The following is a 17,663-nucleotide window of genomic DNA, read 5'->3' on the forward strand; positions in this document are numbered from 1 at the left end:
TGTGAGGAGAGTGGACACATCTTGTGGGTTGTCCGTGAAGGCTGGTGATGAGCATGGCACTGGTGTTTAACCACATAGCACACACTGCACCTTTCTAAGAAGCTGGCTTTGATGCCGATTACCCTTAGCTGTGTTGTAATCAGTTGAAACGAGGCAGCTGTCCTTAGAAAAAGAACCTGCTTCAAATACTTCGTGACGGTTTTGTCATCTCAGTCCTCTTATCTACAGTTGAAATAATGTGATTTCTTACTTTCCCATACTGTGGCCATCCTGTGGTTTTCCTTGAACCTCCTTTCGAGTTCTTGACATCCATCTTCACATGTGCTTCTCGACAGAGGTCACAGAAGGGCCTCTCATACCAAGAAACAAAAGCAATAGGAACCAATCCTTTACCTCTTTAGAGAACAGTAAGTTCATAGCCCCACTGAGATGGAATACGGAAGGACACCCAGTTACATCTGGATTTCAAGCAGTAGATAATTTTCTGGCATGTCTCAGGAACCTATTTATATGACAATTCTAGTTGCAAGCAAATGGGGAAAAATAATGGATTAATCAAATTTTAAATGGATAGAATTCAGACTGTAAGGATTAGGGTGGAGTCTATCTTTTTGCAGTAGAATAGTTTTTTTAAGTTGTTTCTAGCAAATAAACATTGCAAAACAATTTATTTTTTAAAGTTTTGCTGCAATGTATCTAAAATACACTTTTAAAAGTGATTAACAGGGTAACCTGTTTAAACTGCAGATGGCTTTAAATATCATGTGATGGTATAAGTATGCAGAAGGGAATAGTTTTGCTTTATTTTCTAAACATACCATACAATTGTATGCTTTATAACCTGTCCATACTTGATGTAAAATTTCAGTAGCACACAGGTATTCCAAGAGTTGAGTAATTTATTTATTAAAAATAGTTTATCCAGATTAAAATACAGGTGATCATAGAAGAAAACAAGTTAAATTTAAGTGCAAGAATAATTTGTGTATGTCATCATTACTATTTCTAGTGATGCCCAAAAACTTATTTTTTACTTACTATACACAAGCTGCTTCTTGGACACAGATAAACAGTGTTTTATTCAAATTCTTATTCAATATTGTTTCCCTTCTTTTTCTTATAGTCTTTTTAAAAGCTGAAAACGAGTTGTAGCATGAGAAAAAGCCAACTGTGCATTTTCTGGTTGTAATATATGATTGATATCATTGTTCGACTCTCATATGGTAAGGGCAAAGATAAAAATAATAGAATCTCATTATATTCTGAAGATTATCACTTATAAATTGATATCTGTTAGCCAACATCTTTGTCCTCATAAGAATGGTTGAAAGTACTGAATTTCTGATAAGGAAGAATAAATGGCACTTTTTTTTTAAACCATTGTATGTATTACAAAACTAAACAAAACACTGCTCAGAAAATACACTGAACTCTCAGAACTCCAATTAATGGACAGGCTTTTGTTCCATTAACAAACTACAGGTCAGGATGATGCACTGTCCTTCAAAGTGTGAAGGTAGAATTTCTCCACTGCTAAGGAAGTGTTAAAATGACAAGAATCCTAGGAAAGTTTTTTTTTTTAAGATTTATTTTTTATTTTTATTACAAAGCCAGACATACTGAGAGGAGGAGAGACAGAGAGGAAGTGGAGCTGCCGGGACTAGAACCAGCAGCCACATGAGATCAAGGCGAGGACCTTAGCCACTAGGCCACGCTGCGGAGCCTCGCAACCTTTTCCAATTGCACTCAGAATCAAGGTTTGGATGAGATGAACCTGACAGAGCAGTCAGAATGTGAACTGCTGCAGGGAGACCAGTTGGAGAGGAAGCTGGCCCATTACACACTAATGAATCAGGCATTCCCCTCCTCACTGTTTGCAAATGTCCTTAGCATAAGGCGAGCTGCAATTTCCAAATGGGGAAACTGTGCTAAGGACTGGGCTGATAGAATGTAACTGATCTTCTCCAGTGCCATCTAAAGCAGAGCCCAAAGGGCTAAGAAGGGATGGGGAGGTGGATAGTACACCCTTCCCCCTGGCCTATCATGGTGGCTGCCCCATAAAGAAAGAGAAATCAACAATCTAGGGATAGAGAGACAAGAGAGAGACCACAGGACATCAAAACCCAAGTTCTGTCCTGGGAATACAGAGTGCTCGAGCAAAGTGAACCTTGTCTTATAAAACCATTTTCACTTAGTTCTGAGTTTTCTTCTGTTCAAACCTGAAAACTTCTTTTACAAGTTGGCATCAGCAAGTAGATTCTTTGACACTGGAATGAACCAGGATGTCTTTGTCACGATGCATTTTTGTCAGTATATGACATTTCTTATTGAGGCAAAGTAGCAAAGAGCTGTCAGCAAACATGAGAACACTGTGAACGGCAGAAACAGCCACATCTGGCCTTACTTTGCATAGATGTAGATTTTTTGGGTGAACATAATGCAAATCTCATGGTGTTAGAAGAAAAACTAAAAACATATAACACTACACTGAGATCAATATGTCATCAGACAATAAAGAACCAAACAAAAGTTTCCACAAAAAAAATTCTGAAATATTTCCAATGAGTAGAGAATGCCAGGAAAACTGTAAAGATAGGAGTACAGAAAAATAAGTGCAGAATCCAATTTCTAAATCATGGTAAATATTCTGATTCCTGGAGAATTAATGAACCGAAAGGCTGGGAAAACCTAAGATCAACTATGCTCAGTGTTGCACTTAAATATTACTCATCAAGAAAAATAATAATTCAAGGCAATATGTGTGTGTGTGTGTGAAAAGAAGAACATATATTTGAGGGAGAGGATGCAGAAGACAAAGAGGAGAGGGCAAGGTAGTAAAAACCTATCAATTTTTTCTAATTTTATAGCTGCTGCCCATTGACTGGGAGTTTCTAGCTTTATCCATTGCACTAGTAGGCTGGGCTGTAGGATGTTTGCACTTGGTGAGTTGGAGGAGAAAACAGCTTATATGTGGATGATAGGAGGTGGGCAGATTTCCTAGAGGAGTAATTTTATTTGAGCTGGGTTTTGTGGGATAACATGGAATTGCTCAGATACACTTGAGGAACACGGCAGACACTCCAGACAGAAAGGGTTCACATGCAGCTACTACGGAGAGAATGTGTAGGGTTGTCCAGCAAGCTTGCAAATAGGCAATGTGGGTTGGGCTGACAGTGAATGAAGCCTGGCAAGCCGGGACAGGGCATGAAAGGCTATCACAAAGTCACATATCCCTTTAGGGTTGTGTGCCTTCTCTGTAGGTGGGGTGTCACCGGGAGCTTCCAGGCAGGAGATCAGTATATTCTCTCTCTCTTTCTCTCCCTCCCTCTATCTCTCCCTCTCTCACAATGTACTGTCATCATCTATCAGATCAGTTTGGTGATAGGGCACTGAGTAGATTGGACTGAAAAGGAGCTACATGCAAGAAGACACTACAGAATGTATGTGTCCAAGTGGTAAAACATGAAGACTACCAGCAAAATGAAGAGTTCTAGATCTATTCTTTGCGTCTTTATCTACAGAAGAATCTGGAAATCTAGCTCCCCAACATCACATTTGTCTAACCAATAGGAATAGAAGACTACATTTGACAACTGTACATTGAGACGCTACTATCCGCCAGATACATCAGACACATGTGTAAACAAAACAAACCTTCCCTGGTCTGGCAGGGAGACCAAGATAAAATTACCATATGTAATACAACCAATCAATCCATCTTGCTGGATATTGGTAGTTGGCAAATACTGGGAACAAAAAGATCAGGGGTGGGGGACCAGGATTCCCTGGAAGAAAGGTTAATGAAGATGCTTGTAGCTTTTCAGGAAAGAGCTGAGGGAGTGGTAGCTCTAGCCACTGGAGACATCTGGGTAGAGGCAAGACAGAAGAAAGTGACAGCACGCTTAGTATGCTAGAGGCATGGCAAAGGGTCCTGTAGCAATCAGGAGATGAGATCAGAAAAAAACAATAAGAGCCTGTTGGACCTTATTGCGAAATCTGGGGTTTTCCAAGAGGGAGGTGGGGACTCCATTCAGGGTGCTGAGCAAGGGAGCAAGGCTTTATGTTTGAATGGAATCATCCTGATGACATGCGGGAGTGAGTGCTGGAGGCCGGTTTATTACAGAACACAGGTGGAGTAGTGAGGCTAATGGGGAGCTTGCTAGGTCAGAGAGGAAATGTTGGAACGAAGTGGTGTGTGAGAAAAAAAAAAAAAGGAATCAAGAATACACCAAGGAATTTGGCCTTTGTAGCTTAGAAAATGGCCCTGCTAGTTACTAACATGGGTAAACTGATAGGTACATCCATCAGTGGGCTTTGAGAAGATCAGGGATTTGGTGGGGATGGGAGAAGGGAGGGTTTCTACATGATTGGGATATCCTTGGGATAATCCATATAGAGATGGTGAGCATGTTAAGTAAATGTTCAAATCCTGGAGTTAAGGAGAAAGGTTTGGGCTAGAGACTTAAATGAAGAGTTTGTTTGGCATACACACGGCATAAACACCATCAGACTGAATGGGATTGCCAAAGAGTGAAGAGAGTAAGGAGAAGACAACTGAGTGTTGGGGTCACCAATGCTTCTGGACTGGGGAGGGCATCAATGAGATAGAGATGACAAAAGGAACTAGGCATCCTCTGGCACGTCCATTCACTCCCAGGAAGTCCGCTCCCTTACACTGTCCTGCCTAACATTCCCACATTTCCAGGATATTACCCTTGACTCCAAGCTATGGGGGGTGGGCTGGGAGGTGGGGGTGTGTGTGTTTAAATGGCCATCTGCTTCCACTCCCAGAGCTGAGGCTGGTGTCACTTCTTGCTTGGACTACCTAGTTGGCTTTTCCCTCTCCATGCTTGCCCTCATAATCTGTTCCCCAGTATATCACAGATAACTTTCTGAACTGATAATCTGATGATGTTACTTCGCTGAGGAAGTAAGGGGTCAACTCCTTAGCAGAGTTTAAAAACCACGCATGACTGAGCTTCTACCCAACAGTCCAGCAGTGCCTTTCTCTATTGCCCCACAGGAAATCTAGGTTGTAGTCATCAAACTCCCTCTGAGCTACTGAAGTATGAGCCCTCTTTATGGTATACTCTTGTCCTCACTTTCCCTGGAAAATGCTGCCTTGCTCTTCAAGTCCATTTTAGGTAGCATTTCTTCTGAAAAGCTTTCTCTGATGTCTCTGTCACCCTCTGGCAAGATCAGGAACTGTCCCATGAGCTCATACACTTCCTTTCTAGTTTTAATCATGTAGTGTTGTCATTCACTTATCTTTGTCTCCCACTAGACTTTGAGAGAAACAGATGCCATGGATTGGTTAACCTGCTAAAGGACGAAAACAAGAACCAAAGTTTGTTTGAGGTAATACTTACCTTCATGCACAATGACTGTTCTCACTGACTGCCTATACAGTCAGCGGGCAAAGCTTGGGAAGTAAATGGTTAGATAATTATGACCTCTGTAGAAAATTCTTTGTAATGCTTATATAATTCATCACTTTCATAGACTTCTATTAGGAGGAATGCCAGTCTTGGATTATTTTTGTTTCAAAACTATATTATAGTAATCTATGAGGAATAACTTCAGGGCAAAGATAACGCTGAAACAGATATTTTGCTCTTTTTGCAACAGAGCCAAAACAGTCTGAAGATGTTAAATAAAATAAGCCAGATACAATGATCATCTAGGTCTGAAGATTAAAATCCATTTAGAAATTGTGAGGGAGTCTTTTTTAAATTAATTATGTTATTTGATAATCTTTACATTGTTGATTAGGACACAAAGGGTCAAGGACTACAGGAAAGTGGATAAGACCATTGTTTCCACATTCTCTCTCTCTCTCTTTTTATTCTGTATCTGGGGTAAGGAGGGAGATAAAGGGAGAAGCCCCACCCAGCATCCCATCCATCCTGGGTCTCCAATGTGGGGCATGCTCTGAGGGCACCACTTTGGGGGTTTTGATTGTTCAACAGTTCTGAATTGCTGCAAACTGTGAGGGAATCTTGATCCTGAATAACAGTCTAGCTATTCATTTAGAACCTTTAATAACATTTAGAAAGTAATTAGTCAGTGTATGACCTAGATTCAAGGACTGTCACCTTTCACTGTCATTAATGAAAATGTCTGGGGTGTTATCTATACTTTTCTGGTGATTTAAAAAACAACTTTTTGTTGTTGTCAAGCTCTTTGAAAGCCAGCAGAATGTTTAAAATCACAAGCCCTTACATACAGATTTCAATGAACAATCCAAGAATGTGTTACTGAGGCCAAAATAAAATATAGAAGTCTCTTGACAGGATAGAGTTTTTCGAAAAGTCTAAAATGCAAATTCATTTCTGTGAGAAGTTTTTTTTCCTGTCCAAAGTCTCCACTTTGCTTTCTTCTTGATTTGTTCCATTTTATGTCTGTTAAACAACAACAAAAAATCATAGTAACTAAGATAATAGTTTAAGCCCAAAGGTTCACTGAGTCCTAAATCATTTCACCTGTTTGCATCTCTGTCTACACCTGGTAGTGGTCAGGTTCACTCTGGAAAGTGTAACTAATGGCTGGATCAAGTGGCACTGCCTGCATGTGAAGCTGACCGGTCAGAGCAGCTCACATAAGACTCAAAAGGAACAAAAGAGGAAATGAAGGCAGTCCTTTTTAGTGCTTTCTTCAAGTCTGTGCATACTACTTGAGTTGGTGCTTAAAATATGAAAATGTCAATTCCCACATCTGCACTAGCACGAACATTCTACAGTCCAGGCCCAAAGTACTGGCCTCAGACAGCACATGCAGGAGAAGCTAACAGGTGCCCACAGTAGATACCATTTCTGTGTGAATGGTGACAGACATGGTTTTTAGGACCACAACCTTTGGGTTCAGCAACAAATTATTCATTGTAGTGAACCAAAAGGCTAGAAAACTTTACACTCAAACATGAGATTAAAACAGTAATAACTTGCCTCACTTTTCTTTTAATGCTGTGATTTTCTTGGAGAATATGGGATTTCATTCAGGGTGTTTGAAAGTAGCTGACATGCCACCAATACTCAGATCAAAAGCTCACCTTCTGCTATGTATTCGGGCTGTTCTTACTGGCAACTTATGGCAGGGTCTGGTTTGAGAGAGAGGGCATCTTCTCCCAGAATCAAACCACGTGCAGTACTAGATGGAAGAAGGCTGGATTGTGTTTATCATGTAGATACCACTGTGAGTATCCCTGCATTCCCCTCTTGTGACCTGTTTCTTTCCCACTTAGAAGGAAGGGAGCCTGGCTTCTTCTGGGACACATTCTTTATGAGCTACAGATCAACATAGCCATGACTCCAACAGATTCACCCACCCTTCCCCTCTGCTGACTACACTGGTATAATACCCCATCAATACAACTTATCTATCAGTATGTCCTTTATCTGGGGCATAAGAGATATCACCCATAATATTTCTTAAAGTGAACTACATCTTTCTAAATGTACAATTACAAGTATACAAGCATTTGTTCAATTATCAAGTTGGGAAATCTTTTAATGTATGTAAGGAATTATTACTGACCATCTGATCAACCCCTAGGGAAAAATTAGGTATATCTAAACCACATAAATACAGTGCTATCTAGAATTAAATGTCAAAACAAACTTTAATGATGATGTATGCTTTCACTAAACCTTCAGGTTCACCTAGGACAATCTCTATTTCAAGAGCATAATGACACAATTTTTCTTTTTCTTCCCTCATGTCCACAAGATACGAGAAATAGCCAAATTCTGTTAGCCTACATGTCACACTAAAGCAACACTTATTTTAAAAATCACAAATGTTTTTCTGAGGATAAAATGTGCTGGTCCACCAGAAATCTACAACACATTATCAAAGAAAACTTTCAACACCTTTGTTACCATATTATACCTTCTAAATGTTACTTCCTTTTAGAGCTGAGAAGGTGCTATTTCCAAAGCAGCCAGGACTCCAATCCTGCGTGCTCAATTGCATGTAAAGCTATGTTTTCATGTGGAACCCATATGGGAAGTCTAGTTACCAGAAAACACACATTCACAAACAGGAAATCTAACTACAGTAAGAAGGGTTTTTTTTCCCCCACACAATGGAGTTCAAAGATGTGTCATCCATGTAATTTAGAGCAAAATCCAACACCACTATTATTGTTGGGTAACCCCTGCTCCCCCTATATTAAGACAACAGATGATTATAGCATTACATTTTCTAGCCTGTTTGAACTTGCTTCTCTTACTTATGGATACAAGTGACCTGCCCTTTTCTGTGCAGAGCTTTCAATCAGTAAGTGTGCCAAGGTGGGAAGAAGGATGATAGGAATTGTCAAAGAGAGGGAAAAAAATCAATTTTCAGAAAGCATATGGTAACAAGTGAATATTTAATCAAATTAGCCTAGAAATTCCTTCCTATTTTCAGCACTCTGTGCAAGGCAGTTGCTTCACGGTACAAAATGAATTTCAATAAATGTCATATATTTAGTTAGATGGTTTGTTTTAAAAATTTGTCGAACCAGGTCACTAGCTCAGAATAGATTTCTTTCCAAGACATGACAGATGGATATTGATATTGAAAAGAAAGATTGACATTAACTAGAAGGTTCTGAGCAGAAGAAAAAGGCATTCATTTAATACTCAATAAAATATCTACTGAAGGCCTACTGTGTGCTGAGATAAAATGACAGACATTTGGAATGTATTTCACAACAGCAAAACAAACTGTGTCAAAATCCTTTCCTTAATGTTAGGAAGGACTGCAAGTGAGTCCCACTGGTACACAAGGTCTTTAAGTGAACTTACATTTTTTCACATTATATCAGAAAATGCACTCAAATATCCACTCCATCACAATTCCAGGATTTAAGACCTCAATGGGACTTCTGGAGATGCTGTTTACTGACCCTTAGCAAAAGTAACTTCCTATTTTTGTGGAACTAAAAGGGGTTTACATAATGTCAAAGATTTCTTAGACATCAAAGAACTTAGAGTGACATACAGTGTATGTGTAATGGTTTAAGATTTACTGAATCAAAAACACATGGATTAAATTTCCCTTCAAAGACTCTTAGGGTTAAAACATAAGAGAGAAAAATGCTGATCTGATCACCCTCTGGTTCCAAGCAGAGTCAATTTTTTTTTTAAGCTCGTTACAGTTATCTCATGGTCCCAAAATTTGACTGGGCGTTCTTTTCCCAAAGGGAGCAACCTACCTTTACAAACCAAATTACTCCATCTCTCTCACTCTGACTTGGGTGGCCAATGCTATTTCACAGGTCTCCATTTTTGAATACTGTCTTGGTATCGTTCAAGAGTATGACAAATGAGAACTCTTATATGGTCTTACTGAACATTTGGAGTAATTTTTAATCCACCAAGTTACTTACTCTTTTTTCTTTAAACACAAAGCATCAAAATTTGGACCTGACATTTTAGGTGCCACCTCAGAAATCCAGCACAGAGTACAAAGCCATTTCAACAGGAAAATGCCACGGAACTTAATATGTGCATGGTTTCAGATATATAACTATATTGGCATTTAAAATAGTAGGAAGAAATACAGTACATAATCTTCCTTTTCAACACAATGGCCTTCCAGGAGGCTGCTGGCCTGGGCATTTCACTGAGTTTTTCAGAGTAAAGCAAACAAGTTAGTGCACAACCTGGGAGCTTTTATTCCTTTGGAAAAACAGATTGCAACAGCGATCTGATTGCTTTTGAAAGGCACTTGAAAGCAACAAGGCAGTGTGCCTTTTGAATTTGTGGCAGGGGAATAACAACAGGTGAAGCTGGGGTAGACTAAACTCAAGGCAGAGCCAAAAGAAAGGAGAGCCAGAATTCCACAGGAAGAGTGTGTACTGAATGACAGAACTTGGAAATTTATGCAAGAAGTTACGATCAATTCAGGTTTCAGAGAATGATTACTTCAGCTAAGAATGAAAAAACTATTGTTTCATGTAGAAATATATACAGCTCTACCCAAAATAGATGAATAAATGAGTTTCGAGAAAGCAGCATGTGCCTGCCAGTGGGCAATGAAATTTCTTAAATCGTTAATTTTCCAGAGGAATAGCTGAGAATTCCTGGAAGCGAAGTAATTTGTGGAGGCAGGTGTTCCTGAGGTTCTGTTCATGTTGCTGACTGTCAGGGGAGAAGCGCAATTGGAACCAGCAAGAGCCAACCTGGCTCAGAAACATCCTGTATCTGCATAGTGTTTCGAAGACACACAGTCAACATTGTAAAATGCAGAGATTTCTAGATTCTCTTGAGACTGAACGACAGCCACCACACGAGTTCCTGCCATGCACTGGGCCCCAAGGCAACACTGATGATGCCAGATGCTTCTCTTGGGCAGGAATTTTTCCAAGCAATTTGTGAAGTTCTAAGTGAAGCGGTTAGCTTTACTCAAGTTACTTGCTTGCAAATCCTCCCAAAGGACACTGATAGGGCATAGTAGAGAAGGAAGAAAACTGAGTAGAGTGGCTTAACAGTGGAGAGGGAAAAGGAGATGGAAGGAATAAAGTGCACAGCAGACAGAGGCTGCACACCCACAAGGATCATCCCCTGTGAGTTTCTCATTCACTCTACAGAGGGGATCTGGAGCACAGTATGGAAATCAAGACTACTGGAGCACAGTATGGAAATCAAGAAAAGGTGTGAATGCATCTCTGAGAGAGGCTGAGGGTGCAAGTGAAACCAGGCACAAGTGAGCAAATACTATGGATTCTCATCCATGCCCCAGAAAACAAGTGGTGTGGGCCACTCTTGCATGTTCGTCTTTGAAATGTAGCTAGTTAAGGCAGGCACTGTGCAGGTACTTCCCTAAAATCTAAGGGCTGTGATGACAGCTGTGCAAACTGCCCCTTGCACAATTCCAGAAAAACACAGGGTAGCAACGGTACCCCCAAGGAGTGCTCCCAAGAGCCACACGGCTTACTCCCCTCCTATCCTTCTGGTCCTAGCCCAGAGGTCAACTTTGAAGGGAACCCTTCTGTGTTCTCATACTGACTGTTTCAAGCACTCCCCCTGCCCCAGTTACCCTTCTCAGTCCTTATTGCTCTTCACCACTCTGTTCTTCCTCGCAACTCTTATTATTCCCCAACATACATAAAACACATTTTATTTACGTTATTTCCTCACAGCTTGCCTTCCTCAACAGAATCAAGCCTCGTAAAGCCAGAGATCCTTGTCTGACTTATCTGTTCATTTTCCACTGCCACGTTAGAGTTGAGGTCCATGCCTGGTAGGTGCTGAATAAACTATCCTGAATGAATGACTGAATCCTCAATCACATTCCTGGAGAACGGGAACAGGCCTTCCATGAGAACCTGTGATTTTCTAACCACACGTCATAATTGCTATCCTTTACTGTAGTCTGAGAAATACATTTTGAATTTTTCACTCACTACATAAATTACATGCCCCACAGGTCTTATATAACTTCTTTGAGACCAAAACTACATACTTTCATTTTGTTTATCTGACACATGTTGGTATGAATCTATATTTATGGTGTACAGCATAAAAACTTGATACATATATATAGTGTATAGTCAATTCATGGTAATTATCATTTTCAGTTCTTCAAATATCTATTTCTATAGGCTGGAAACCTCAGGAGTCTTCTTTAGTTAATCTAAAATACATCACAGCCTGCTGCACACTACATTTAACCTACTGGTCTACAGAACACTAGAATGAATTTCTCCTGGCTACATAATCTACCACAGAAATCAAAATCAACAGGAGTAAACTGCATAAGGATACTTGCCCAAATTTACATAATTACAGAAAGAACGAACGCATACCTGCGTATGTGATTGCAAAGTAAACTGCCTTTTATTTCACTTTGTCCATGCCTGTTACACATGCCACACATGTGACTTTTCTCTCAATTACATTTTACAGCTTATAAAAACACTTGCTTCATTTTGCCCCTTGAAGAGCAAAGTATTCTGATTTTACTGGATGTTTTTATTGAAACAAAACCCAAGGGGGCTATAGTACCCTGTTTAACACAGCTGAAGTGATATCTGAGAATGAGATTTGTGATAGCAGGCCAGATTACAAAATTACTCACAGGTCTTAATCTGATAGCAGGAGCAGAATGGCCTGCGCATATGAATGAAGCCTTTTCTTGGAATGTAGTATTAGAGAAGAGAGAAAAGAGAGAGAGAGAAGAGAGGAGAGAGAGAGAGAGAGAGAGAGAGAGAGAAAGAGGGAGAGGGAGAGCAAGAAAACGCCTACGACTAGAAATGCTATCTTCATTGTTTTATGACACATTGAGGATCCTTACCTCTGCCTCGTGGAAAATACCTCTCACAGTCCTTACATTTCGCTGACACTGGGGAGACACGTGTGGTGCTGGAAAGAAGGCAGGGGAGCCAGGTTCAAGATCACAGTTTCCTAGTCTATAACATGGGAATATTAAGCTATTTCTGCCAGCCTCTTATGAATGTTGTAGGGTCAGAAAAAGAAGTGTTGTGAAAATGTTAAGGGTCTGAAGTTGCACTCTTTTGATTTCAAATAAAAATCCCATGATTTTTTAGCCAAGGAGGGTATTTATAAACTTGTCTTTCTTGTATGAAGTCTTCTGAGTAATTACGAATTTGGTTTCATTTCATATGCATGATAACTGTCCACACATCCAGTCTGTAAACTCTTCAAGGACAAAGTTCACTATGATCTGCTATCACCTGGCACTCATGCTGTTCCATGCTGCGTTCTTAGCTATTCTGGTGAAGCAGGTGTGGGCTGGGCAGCAAGTTAGGTGTCACCAGGAGCACGGATCAAAGTTAGCCTGAGCTGCTATGAGTCACTGTGCCCACCACAGAAGTGCCCTGATTCTGCAGGGAGTAACTCAGCCCTGAGGGCCGTGTGTCAAATTCACCTGTTTTAACCTATGCCTACCAGGAAAAGGTGAGTGATTCCCCAGCCCTTGAGCTTCTGCACGTATTTTCTTCCCTTCAGGCAGCACAGTTGTGATATTGCATCTCCAGCACACACACACACACACACACACACACACACAGCTTATCAAGAAAAATCTTAGGGAAGGAAAAAAGAATGAATGGCTCTGGGGAGAATCAGTAAGCCTAATGACAGTGGAGAAGTAATGGGGGAACTGGTCTGGAAAAATCAGGGCACAGAAGGGGTTGGGAGGGAGCACAGAAGCTGGGGTATGTATGTGTTATGAGCTATGCTCCACCAGTTACCTCTCTCAACACCTGGGTGCAGGCTCTTAGACAGAGCAAATGTCCTGAGAAGCACTTAGTCCTTTAGAGTGTTTGTCTCTCTCCCTCTGAAAGCTACATTTGAAAGAAAATTTATCTGAGAGTATTATGGAGGTCTGCAAAAGCCACGTTAGACTAATTCTATTCTGAACTATTCTTTGCAGCAATAGTTAAAGACACTGGTTTTGGAAACGTGTTTCTTACTCTAGACTTCATGAAAAGAAATCTTGTTTAAATGCTCAAGATTAATGTGGGACACATGTTCATAAACACGTTAAAGGAATTTATAAATGACGGGGTACTTCTCTTATTTAGTAAAGTGCCATTTATCTTATTGTGTAGGCTTAGAAGTGGTGAAAACAGTAGTTACGAGTTTTCTTCTTCATTGGCTATGGTTAACCTGGCACATTTTCATCATTCACATGAACCTTAGGAGCTCAGAAAACACATATTGTGCATCTAATGTAACCCCCACTGAGATGTATCAGGGACAAAGCAATCTTTGAAAAAGCAGTCTTTGACAGAGCATCCTCTTTATGCCATAAGTCCCATCATGTTAAAAGCAAATTTTATTTAAGTAATGCAGGCTTATGCACAGTTGAGTACTGAATGGAATTTTCTAAACACTATTATATTATACAAGCAATCAGACACATTTTCATTACCACAAAAATTTCTGATGATGTAAATTTCACTCGTGTGTTATTCAGCAGGTCAAAAGAATGCACAATGAATCCAACACAGACTTGCAATGGTTGGAAGAGTTCCTTACTTCTGTTCCATTACGGAGGTTGATGTGTTCAAAACAAAACAAAAGCCCTGTATGCCTACAGCTAGGAAGGAAAGCTATACACCTGTAAATAATCCAGGCACCACTTAACACTGCTCACATAAAAGCCCATTTATGTCCCAGTAGCACAGAAAAACATGATGTACCTCATTTCCAGATCATCCTCATGCAGAAAAAACTTCATTAGTCAGCTATAACAGTCTTGCTGTAAAGGCAAATAATGCTCTTCTGAACTGATTTGCATGGCAATGTGCATGTGTCTGGCTGCTGGAAGTGACACAGGAAACTTCCACCCAGTGCTACCAAGTGTGACCAATCCCGAAGTTCAGCAGAGGGTCCAGAAGGTCCGTCTTCTCTGCCCTGCCAGTTTTTACAACCCTCTCAAACTCATCGACCAGCTTCACGTGGCAATTACAGTATCTTGATTGTTTTGCCTAAGAGAGCTGGCAATATTTCATTTCGTTCAAGGGCTCCTCTGAGCACCAAAGTGTGATAAGGTAAAATACACTGGGCAGCTACTCAGGCGTGAGCCACTGCTAACTGCTCCAATTGCCAAATTAGCAAACGTCTCTTTTAAAGCACAAAAGATGAAACCGCTCCTGGGAGTGAATTCCGCGCAGTCAAGAGTCAGGGAAGTCCTTGCCCCAGTGCTTCCGGGACTGGGCCAGCACTGGCACTAGCCAGGCTGCTGACCTCGGGCTAGTGATAATCTATTTCACCTATTAAGACAGATGTTCCCAGCCAGAGTCCCAGTGAAAAGACAACGAACGCCGAAAATGATGGATTGCCAGCCCCGTGTATGTGAACATTGAAGAATTCACCAATTTCCAGACACCTGCCCCGGGGGGAAGATCCACCCTCCCACTCCACACACACACACACACACACACACACACACACACCATATACATATAACACCATATAGATATAGGTTTGGGGACAAGGAAATGGTTTGCTTCAAACCCTGTCGCCTGCATCACCAGGGCACAGGGTGACTGGATCCCTCTGGGAAGGGCTGAGTCAGATCCTAGCCTTGAAACTCCCAGCCTTCCCGGCCCGAGCGCCCCTCTGCCCCTGACCCACACATAGAGGTGACGGAAGGCAGCCATCCCCCCCGCAAAACCACAAACCCAAGTCCATTCCCCCCTCCCCGTGGGCCACTCCCTTCAGTTTCTAACAGCCCCGCAACTCTCGCCCATCTCCGTGGGCTGACTCGCCCACTGGAACGACAGTGTTAAGGCGAACAAAGAAAGCAGAGGCGCTGGGACCGAGGGTGGGGTGAGGATCTTGGGGGGGTTATAGTTTTTACCTTGCGCTGCTCAGGAACTGGTCGAGGAGAAGTCGGCGGCGCGGGGAGCACCCGCGCGCTCCGTGCCTCCCCTCCTGCCCCGCAGCAAGTCAGCTGTCGCCCCGCATCTGGCTCGCGCTCTCCGACCCGCTCCACATCTGGTCACGAAAGCGCTCCGGGCGCAGCGGGCGGCGACGGGCCTCCGGGTCACCTGCGGCCGGGGCCGAGCCCAGCCAAGTCGAGCGCCCCGCCCGCCAGCCCGCAGCCGCTCCCTCCGCCCCTTCCCACCCGCGCGCTGCCCGGGCCGTGACTCAGCCGGCCACCGGCGCGCGCTCCGGGCGCGTCCGGGCGGGAGGCGGCCGGCCCTCGGGCGCTCGCTCGACCGCCCGCCTCAGCACGTGTCCGTCTGTCCGTCCGCCCGTCTCGCCGGCGGCTCGTCGGCCCAGGACCGCTGAGGTGGGGATTGGTACCACCCAGAGAGGGAAATCGGTCCCCGCCCTTCCTGCCGCCCGCCCGCCCGCGCGCCACGCCTCGCCCCGCGCGCGGGGGTCGCGTTTCCTCCCGCCCCGCCCCCGCCCACGGCAAGGTGAAACTTTCTAGGTGGCGAAGTTTCCTCAGCCGGGGCTGCGCGCTCTCCCTCCCCGTCGCCGGCTCCGGCGCTCTGAACTTAGGCGAGCGGCTGAGGAGCGGCACCGAGTCTCCCCCTCCTGGCGCTCGGGCGCCGCGGAGCGCTCGGGCGCCGCGGAGCGCTCGGCGCGTGCCTTCCGCGCAATCCGCGCGAGGCTCGCCGCTCAGCCTCCCTCACGTCCACGGCCGCGGTCGCGTCAGCGTGCGCCGTGGACCCCTGACCCCGGCGGAGCGAGCTGGGGACCCCCACAGAAACAAGGCTTTCTTGTCAGCGACGACGGTGGGAGCGGGTGGACTCGTGCTCCCCTTGAGTTTGTGACGCAACCATTAGCCTCTCCTATAATAACTCGAATGTCTGCGAGGGAGAAACAACAGAGGAGACGTCAGGTTCTTTCTCTATTTTCTTTTCATGAGTAGAAACAGGTAGATTAACGTAGCAAATATTAGTGAACAAAGTTTAGTTCTTGTACGTTGATATGTACTTGTATAATGAAATCTTATTTAAAAATATGTTTTGGCCCTTGGTGAATTGTTGAGGGGTTAATTTATTAGGGCATATGAAGATTAAGAAATATTTTCCATTTAAAAATATATGCCCACCTGCAAGGAAATAAATACTCCAAAGGAGCAGGCTCTAAGGAACCGCCTTGCCTGTTAGAGCTTGAGTTTCTCTCAGCTATCAAAAGGGCCTGTTCAGTAATTTCAGTAATATATTTGACAGGGATCTGTTAATAATTGACAGTCTTGGGAAAAATAAGTCATTCGGTAGGTTCAGATGCTGTTTAGTACTACAAAAAAAAAAAAAAAGTAAGAAGAAGAAGAAAGTTCAGCCAGCCCTGTGAGCCGGTACAGAGCAATTTCAGCGCTCACAAGTGATTAGCTCATGACTCCCCAGTGTAGTTGAAAAGGAAAGGTCCCATCACATTATGAGATTCCTTGATTGAACCATTTGACAGATGAAGAAACTGAGTCCACAAGGATTCCCTAAGGATTACACAGCTGGAACCCAGCTTTTCATTTATTTATTTATTTATTTATTTATTTATTTTTAAAGATTTATTCATTTTATTACAGCCAGATATACACAGAGGAGGAGAGACAGAGAGGAAGATCTTCCGTCCAATGATTCACTCCCCAAGTGAGCCGCAACGGGCCGGTGCGCGCCGATCCGATGCCGGGAACCTGGAACCTCTTCCAGGTCTCCCACGCGGGTGCAGGGTCCCAATGCATTGGGCCGTCCTCAACTGCTTTCCCAGGCCACAAGCAGGGAGCTGGATGGGAAGTGGAGCTGCCGGGATTAGAACTGGCGCCCATATGGGATCCCGGGGCTTTCAAGGTGAGGACTTTAGCCGCTAGGCCACGGCCGCCAGGCCCCAATTATTTATTTTTATAATTGCTTTTAAGTGTTGGTCACATGTAACCCATACCAGTCTAAGAGACCCCACTCAACTGGGTGAGCCTAACTAAACATAGCCATCCTGAAGGTATCCTGATACCACATGGCATAATTTAATAATGGCTAAGGTTCATACTGAAATGCTAATTTACTTATGCTAAGGTCCTGGGCCTAATTATGGGCAGATCAATGATCGAGTTTGAGTCCAGTAACAGCTTTCAATAAAAGGTACCTAAGTGAATTTAAACACACACACACACACACACACACACACACACACACTTAGCTACAGTTGTCTAAAGGAATAATTAGAGTGCTGTTTCTATTTCCTGGTTTCCATAGC

The 17,663-nt window shown here is 42.9% G+C and overlaps 1 protein-coding gene across 3 annotated transcripts in view; it reads right to left on the reverse strand.

The window, feature by feature from the left end:
* MET (MET proto-oncogene, receptor tyrosine kinase) overlaps positions 1-15,700 on the reverse strand; it is a 109,149-nt gene extending 93,449 nt beyond the window's left edge. The window contains exon 1 of one of the 3 annotated variants that reach the window (XM_058681476.1): positions 15,319-15,700. The gene's annotated coding sequence lies outside the window, so the exon portion shown is untranslated. The remainder of the gene's footprint in view (positions 1-15,318) is intronic. The other 2 variants (XM_058681475.1, XM_058681477.1) reach the window with 2 other exon arrangements.
* Between the last annotated feature and the right edge of the window lie 1,963 nt (positions 15,701-17,663).

Source organism: Ochotona princeps, chromosome 25 (genome assembly GCF_030435755.1).
Source record: "Ochotona princeps isolate mOchPri1 chromosome 25, mOchPri1.hap1, whole genome shotgun sequence".
Lineage (NCBI taxonomy): Eukaryota > Metazoa > Chordata > Mammalia > Lagomorpha > Ochotonidae > Ochotona > Ochotona princeps.